The following is a 10,000-nucleotide window of genomic DNA, read 5'->3' as shown; positions in this document are numbered from 1 at the left end:
GACAGACTATAACCCAGACAGACTATAACCCAGACAGACTATAACCCAGACTATAACCCAGACAGACTATAACCTAGACAGACTATAACCCAGACAGACCATAACCCAGACAGACTATAACCCAGACAGACTACAACCCAGACTATAACCCAGACAGACTATTAACCAGAGAGACTACAACACAGACAGACTATAACCCAGACTATAACCCAGACAGACTATAACCCAGACAGATTATGACCCAGACTATAACCCAGACAGACTATAACCCAGACAGGCTATAACCCGGACCATAACCCAGACAGACCATAACCCAGACTATGACCCAGACAGAGTATAACCCAGACAGAACATAACCCAGACAGACTATAACCCAAACAGACTACAACCCAGACTATAACCCAGACAGACTATAACCCAGAAAGACTATAACCCAGACAGACTATACCCCTGACAGACCATAACCCAGACAGACTATAACCCAGACAGACTATAACCCAGACAGACTATAACCCAGAGAGACTATCACCCCGACAGACTATAACCCAGACTATAAACCAGACTATAACACAGACAGACTATAACCTAGACTATAACCCATACTATAACCCAGACAGACTATAACCCAGACAAACTATAACCCAGACTATAACCCAGATGGACTATAACCCAGACAGACTATAACCCAGACAGACTATAACCCAGACTATAACCCAGACAGACTATAACTCAGACTATAACCCAGACAGACTATAACCCAGACAGACTATAACCCAGACAGACTATATCCCAGACTATAACCCAGACAGACTATAACCCAGACAGACTATAACACAGACAGACTATTACTCAGACTATAACCCAGACAGACTATCACCCCGACAGACTATAACCCAGACTATAAACCAGACTATAACACAGACAGACTATAACCCAGACCATAACCCAGACTATAACACAGACAGACTATAACCCAGACTATAACCCAGACACACTCTAACCCAGACAGACTATAACCCAGACAGACTATTACTCAGACTATAACCCAGACAGACTATCACCCCGACAGACTATAACCCAGACTATAACCCAGACAGACTATAACACAGACAGACTACAACCCAGACAGACTATAACCCAGACAGACTATAACCCAGACAGACTATTACTCAGACTATAACCCAGACAGACTATCACCCCGACAGACTATAACCCAGACTATAAACCAGACTATAACACAGACAGACTATAACCCAGACCATAACCCAGACTATAACACAGACAGACTATAACCCAGACTATAACCCAGACAGACTCTAACCCAGACAGACTATAACCCAGACCATAACCCAGACAGACTATAACCCAGACATACTATAACCCAGACAGACTATAACCCAGACAGACTATACCCCAGACAGACTATAACCCCAGACAGACTATAACCCAGACAGACCATAACCCAGACAGACTATAACCCAGACAGACTATAACCCAGACAGACTATAACCCAGACAGACTATAATCCAGACTATAACCCAGACAGACTATAACCCAGACAGACAATAACCCAGACAGACTATAACCCAGACTATAACCCAGACAGACTATAACCCAGACTATAACCCAGACAGACTATAAGCTAGACAGACTATAACCCAGACAGACTATAACCCAGACAGACTACAAACCAGACTACCTATAACCCAGACAGACTATAACCCAGACAGACTATAACCCAGACAGACTATAACCCAGACAGACTATAACCCAGACAGACTACAACCCAGACTATAACCCAGACAGACTATAACCCAGACAGACTATAACCCAGACAGACTATAACCCAGACAGACCATAACCCAGACAGACTATAACCCAGACAGACTATAACCCAGACAGACTATAACCCAGATTATAACCAAGACAGACTATAACCCAGAATATAACCCAGACAGACTATAACCCAGACAGACTATAACCCAGACATACTATAACCCAGACAGACTATAACCCAGACAGACTATACCCCAGGCAGACTATACCCCAGACAGACTATAACCCAGACAGACCATAACCCAGACAGACTATAACCCAGACAGACAATAACCCAGACAGACTATAACCCAGACAGACTATAATCCAGACTATAACCCAGACAGACTATAACCCAGACAGACAATAACCCAGACAGACTATAACCCAGACTATAACCCAGACAGACTATAACCCAGACTATAACCCAGACAGACTATAAGCTAGACAGACTATAACCCAGTAAGACTATAACCCAGACAGACTACAACCCAGACTACCTATAACCCAGACAGACTATAACCCAGACAGACTATAACCCAGACTATAACCCAGACAGACTAAAACCCAGACAGACTATAACCCAGACCATAACCCAGACAGACTATAACCCAGACAGACTACAACCCAGACTATAACCCAGACAGACTCTAACCCAGACAGAATATAACCCAGACCATAACCCAGACAGACTATAACCCAGACATACTATAACCCAGACAGACTATAACCCAGACAGACTATACCCCAGACAGACTATAACCCCAGACAGACTATAACCCAGACAGACCATAACCCAGACAGACTATAACCCAGACAGACTATAACCCAGACAGACTATAACCCAGACAGACTATAATCCAGACTATAACCCAGACAGACTATAACCCAGACAGACAATAACCCAGACAGACTATAACCCAGACTAAAACCCAGACAGACTATAACCCAGACTATAACCCAGACAGACTATAAGCTAGACAGACTATAACCCAGACAGACTATAACCCAGACAGACTACAAACCAGACTACCTATAACCCAGACAGACTATAACCCAGACAGACTATAACCCAGACTATAACCCAGACAGACTATAACCCAGACAGACTATAACCCAGACAGACTATAACCCAGACAGACTACAACCCAGACTATAACCCAGACAGACTATAACCCAGACAGACTATAACCCAGACAGACTATAACCCAGACAGACCATAACCCAGACAGACTATAACCCAGACAGACTATAACCCAGACAGACTATAACCCAGATTATAACCCAGACAGACTATAACCCAGAATATAACCCAGACAGACTATAACCCAGACAGACTATAACCCAGACATACTATAACCCAGACAGACTATAACCCAGACAGACTATACCCCAGACAGACTATACCCCAGACAGACTATAACCCAGACAGACCATAACCCAGACAGACTATAACCCAGACAGACAATAACCCAGACAGACTATAACCCAGACAGACTATAATCCAGACTATAACCCAGACAGACTATAACCCAGACAGACAATAACCCAGACAGACTATAACCCAGACTATAACCCAGACAGACTATAACCCAGACTATAACCCAGACAGACTATAAGCTAGACAGACTATAACCCAGTAAGACTATAACCCAGACAGACTACAACCCAGACTACCTATAACCCAGACAGACTATAACCCAGACAGACTATAACCCAGACTATAACCCAGACAGACTATAACCCAGACAGACTATAACCCAGACCATAACCCAGACAGACTATAACCCAGACAGACTACAACCCAGACTATAACCCAGACAGACTATAACCCAGACAGACTATAACCCAGACAGACTATAACCCAGACAGACTATAACCCAGACAGACCATAACCCAGACAGACTATAACCCAGACAGACTAAAACACAGACAGACCATAACCCAGACAGATTATCACCCAGACTATAACCCAGACAGACCATAACCCAGACAGACCATAACCCAGACAGACTATAACCCAGACAGACCATAACCCAGACAGACTATAACCCAGACAGACTATAACCCAGACTATAACCCAGACAGACTATAACCCAGACAGACTATAACCCAGACAGACTATAAGCTAGACAGACTATAACCCAGACAGACTATAACCCAGACAGACTACAACCCAGACAGACTACAACCCAGACTATAACACAGACAGACTATAACACAGACAGAATATAACCCAGACTATAACCCAGACAGACAATAACCCAGACCATAACCCAGACAGACTATATCCCAGACTATAACCCAGACAGACTATAACCCAGACAGACTATAAGCTAGACAGACTATAACCCAGACAGACTATAACCCAGACTATAACCCAGGCAGACCATAACCCAGACAGACTATAACCCAGACAGACTATATCCCAGACAGACCATAACCCAGACAGACTACAACACAGACAGACCATAACCCAGACAGATTATCACCCAGACTATAACCCAGACAGACCATAACCCAGACAGACCATAACCCAGACAGACTATAACCCAGACAGACCATAACCCAGACAGACCATAACCCAGACAGACTATAACCCAGACAGACTATAACCCAGACAGACTATAACACAGACTATAACCCAGACAGACTATAACCCAGACAGACTATAACCCAGACAGACTATAAGCTAGACAGACTATAACCCAGACAGACTATAACCCAGACTATAACCCAGGCAGACTATAACCCAGACAGACTATAACCCAGACTATAACACAGACAGACTATAACCCAGACAGACTATAACCCCGACAGACTATAACCCAGACTATAAACCAGACTATAACACAGACAGACTATAACCCAGACCATAACCCAGACTATAACACAGACAGACTATAACACAGACAGACTATAACCCAGACTATAACCCAGACAGACTATAACCCAGACAGACTATATCCCAGACTATAACCCAGACAGAGTATAACCCAGACAGACTACAACCCAGACAGACTATAACCCAGACAGACTATAACCCAGACAGACCATAACCCAGACAGACTATAACCCAGACAGACTATATCCCAGACAGACCATAACCCAGACAGACTACAACACAGACAGACCATAACCCAGACAGATTATCACCCAGACTATAACCCAGACAGACCATAACCCAGACAGACCATAACCCAGACAGACCATAACCCAGACAGACCATAACCCAGACAGACTATAACCCAGACAGACCATAACCCAGACAGACTATAACCCAGACAGACTATAACCCAGACAGACTATAACCCAGACAGACTATAACCCAGACAGACTATAACCCAGACAAACTATAACCCAGACAGACTATAACCCAGACAGACTATAACCCAGACAGACTATAACCCAGACAGACTATAACCCAGACAGACTATAACCCAGACAGTCTATAACCCAGACAGTCTATAACCCAGACAGACTATAACCCAGACAGTCTATAACCCAGACAGACTATAACCCAGACAGACTATAACCCAGACAGACTATAACCCAGACAGTCTATAACCCAGACAGACTATAACCCAGACAGACTATAACCCAGACAGACTATAACCCAGACAGTCTATAACCCAGACAGACTATAACCCAGACAGACCATAACCCAGACAGACCATAACCCAGACAGACTATAACCCAGACAGACTATAACCCAGACAGACTATAACCCAGACAGTCTATAACCCAGACAGACTATAACCCAGACAGACTATAACCCAGACTATAACCCAGACAGACTATAAGCTAGACAGACTATAACCCAGACAGACTATAACCCAGACAGACTACAAACCAGACTACCTATAACCCAGACAGACTATAACCCAGACAGACTATAACCCAGACTATAACCCAGACAGACTATAACCCAGACAGACTATAACCCAGACAGACTATAACCCAGACAGACTACAACCCAGACTATAACCCAGACAGACTATAACCCAGACAGACTATAACCCAGACAGACTATAACCCAGACAGACCATAACCCAGACAGACTATAACCCAGACAGACTATAACCCAGACAGACTATAACCCAGATTATAACCCAGACAGACTATAACCCAGAATATAACCCAGACAGACTATAACCCAGACAGACTATAACCCAGACATACTATAACCCAGACAGACTATAACCCAGACAGACTATACCCCAGACAGACTATACCCCAGACAGACTATAACCAAGACAGACCATAACCCAGACAGACTATAACCCAGACAGACAATAACCCAGACAGACTATAACCCAGACAGACTATAATCCAGACTATAACCCAGACAGACTATAACCCAGACAGACAATAACCCAGACAGACTATAACCCAGACTATAACCCAGACAGACTATAACCCAGACTATAACCCAGACAGACTATAAGCTAGACAGACTATAACCCAGTAAGACTATAACCCAGACAGACTACAACCCAGACTACCTATAACCCAGACAGACTATAACCCAGACAGACTATAACCCAGACTATAACCCAGACAGACTATAACCCAGACAGACTATAACCCAGACCATAACCCAGACAGACTATAACCCAGACAGACTACAACCCAGACTATAACCCAGACAGACTATAACCCAGACAGACTATAACCCAGACAGACTATAACCCAGACAGACTATAACCCAGACAGACCATAACCCAGACAGACTATAACCCAGACAGACTATAACCCAGATTATAACCCAGACAGACTATAACCCAGAATATAACCCAGACAGACTATAACCCAGACAGACTATAACCCAGACTATAACCCAGACTATAACCCAGACCATAACCCAGACAGACTATAACCCAGACAGACCATAACCCAGACAGACCATAACCCAGACAGACTATAACCCAGACAGACTATAACCCAGACAGACTATAACACAGACTATAACCCAGACAGACTATAACCCAGACAGACTATAACCCAGACAGACTATAAGCTAGACAGACTATAACCCAGACAGACTATAACCCAGACTATAACCCAGGCAGACTATAACCCAGACAGACTATAACCCAGACTATAACACAGACAGACTATAACCCAGACAGACTATAACCCCGACAGACTATAACCCAGACTATAAACCAGACTATAACACAGACAGACTATAACCCAGACCATAACCCAGACTATAACACAGACAGACTATAACACAGACAGACTATAACCCAGACTATAACCCAGACAGACTATAACCCAGACAGACTATATCCCAGACTATAACCCAGACAGAGTATAACCCAGACAGACTACAACCCAGACAGACTATAACCCAGACAGACTATAACCCAGACAGACCATAACCCAGACAGACTATAACCCAGACAGACTATATCCCAGACAGACCATAACCCAGACAGACTACAACACAGACAGACCATAACCCAGACAGATTATCACCCAGACTATAACCCAGACAGACCATAACCCAGACAGACCATAACCCAGACAGACCATAACCCAGACAGACCATAACCCAGACAGACTATAACCCAGACAGACCATAACCCAGACAGACTATAACCCAGACAGACTATAACCCAGACAGACTATAACCCAGACAGACTATAACCCAGACAGACTATAACCCAGACAAACTATAACCCAGACAGACTATAACCCAGACAGACTATAACCCAGACAGACTATAACCCAGACAGACTATAACCCAGACAGACTATAACCCAGACAGTCTATAACCCAGACAGTCTATAACCCAGACAGACTATAACCCAGACAGTCTATAACCCAGACAGACTATAACCCAGACAGACTATAACCCAGACAGACTATAACCCAGACAGTCTATAACCCAGACAGACTATAACCCAGACAGACTATAACCCAGACAGACTATAACCCAGACAGTCTATAACCCAGACAGACTATAACCCAGACAGACCATAACCCAGACAGACCATAACCCAGACAGACTATAACCCAGACAGACTATAACCCAGACAGACTATAACCCAGACAGTCTATAACCCAGACAGACTATAACCCAGACAGACTATAACCCAGACTATAACCCAGACAGACTATAAGCTAGACAGACTATAACCCAGACAGACTATAACCCAGACAGACTACAAACCAGACTACCTATAACCCAGACAGACTATAACCCAGACAGACTATAACCCAGACTATAACCCAGACAGACTATAACCCAGACAGACTATAACCCAGACAGACTATAACCCAGACAGACTACAACCCAGACTATAACCCAGACAGACTATAACCCAGACAGACTATAACCCAGACAGACTATAACCCAGACAGACCATAACCCAGACAGACTATAACCCAGACAGACTATAACCCAGACAGACTATAACCCAGATTATAACCCAGACAGACTATAACCCAGAATATAACCCAGACAGACTATAACCCAGACAGACTATAACCCAGACATACTATAACCCAGACAGACTATAACCCAGACAGACTATACCCCAGACAGACTATACCCCAGACAGACTATAACCCAGACAGACCATAACCCAGACAGACTATAACCCAGACAGACAATAACCCAGACAGACTATAACCCAGACAGACTATAATCCAGACTATAACCCAGACAGACTATAACCCAGACAGACAATAACCCAGACAGACTATAACCCAGACTATAACCCAGACAGACTATAACCCAGACTATAACCCAGACAGACTATAAGCTAGACAGACTATAACCCAGTAAGACTATAACCCAGACAGACTACAACCCAGACTACCTATAACCCAGACAGACTATAACCCAGACAGACTATAACCCAGACTATAACCCAGACAGACTATAACCCAGACAGACTATAACCCAGACCATAACCCAGACAGACTATAACCCAGACAGACTACAACCCAGACTATAACCCAGACAGACTATAACCCAGACAGACTATAACCCAGACAGACTATAACCCAGACAGACTATAACCCAGACAGACCATAACCCAGACAGACTATAACCCAGACAGACTATAACCCAGATTATAACCCAGACAGACTATAACCCAGAATATAACCCAGACAGACTATAACCCAGACAGACTATAACCCAGACTATAACCCAGACTATAACCCAGACTATAACACAGACAGACTATAACACAGACAGAATATAACCCAGACTATAACCCAGACAGACTATAACCCAGACCATAACCCAGACAGACTATATCCCAGACTATAACCCAGACAGACTATATCCCAGACAGACTACAACCCAGACAGACTATAACCCAGACAGACTATAACCCAGACAGACCATAACCCAGACAGACTATAACCCAGACAGACTATATCCCAGACAGACCATAACCCAGACAGACTAAAACACAGACAGACCATAACCCAGACAGATTATCACCCAGACTATAACCCAGACAGACCATAACCCAGACAGACCATAACCCAGACAGACTATAACCCAGACAGACCATAACCCAGACAGACTATAATCCAGACAGACTATAACCCAGACTATAACCCAGACAGACTATAACCCAGACAGACTATAACCCAGACAGACTATAAGCTAGACAGACTATAACCCAGACAGACTATAACCCAGACAGACTACAACCCAGACAGACTACAACCCAGACTATAACACAGACAGACTATAACACAGACAGAATATAACCCAGACTATAACCCAGACAGACAATAACCCAGACCATAACCCAGACAGACTATATCCCAGACTATAACCCAGACAGACTATAACCCAGACAGACTATAAGCTAGACAGACTATAACCCAGACAGACTATAACCCAGACTATAACCCAGGCAGACCATAACCCAGACAGACTATAACCCAGACAGACTATATCCCAGACAGACCATAACCCAGACAGACTACAACACAGACAGACCATAACCCAGACAGATTATCACCCAGACTATAACCCAGACAGACCATAACCCAGACAGACCATAACCCAGACAGACTATAACCCAGACAGACCATAACCCAGACAGACCATAACCCAGACAGACTATAACCCAGACAGACTATAACCCAGACAGACTATAACACAGACTATAACCCAGACAGACTATAACCCAGACAGACTATAACC

At 43.8% G+C, this 10,000-nt stretch overlaps 1 protein-coding gene across 2 annotated transcripts in view; it reads right to left on the bottom strand.

Annotated features, from left to right (window-relative positions):
- Positions 1-10,000, bottom strand: part of LOC110519557 (protein sidekick-1) — a 134,539-nt gene that overhangs the window by 56,976 nt on the left and 67,563 nt on the right. The gene's annotated exons all lie outside the window — the stretch shown is intronic.

Source organism: Oncorhynchus mykiss, unplaced genomic scaffold, assembly GCF_013265735.2.
Source record: "Oncorhynchus mykiss isolate Arlee unplaced genomic scaffold, USDA_OmykA_1.1 un_scaffold_189, whole genome shotgun sequence".
NCBI classification, from domain to species: Eukaryota; Metazoa; Chordata; class Actinopteri; order Salmoniformes; family Salmonidae; genus Oncorhynchus; species Oncorhynchus mykiss.
This window is presented reverse-complemented; position numbering and strand designations above follow the sequence as displayed.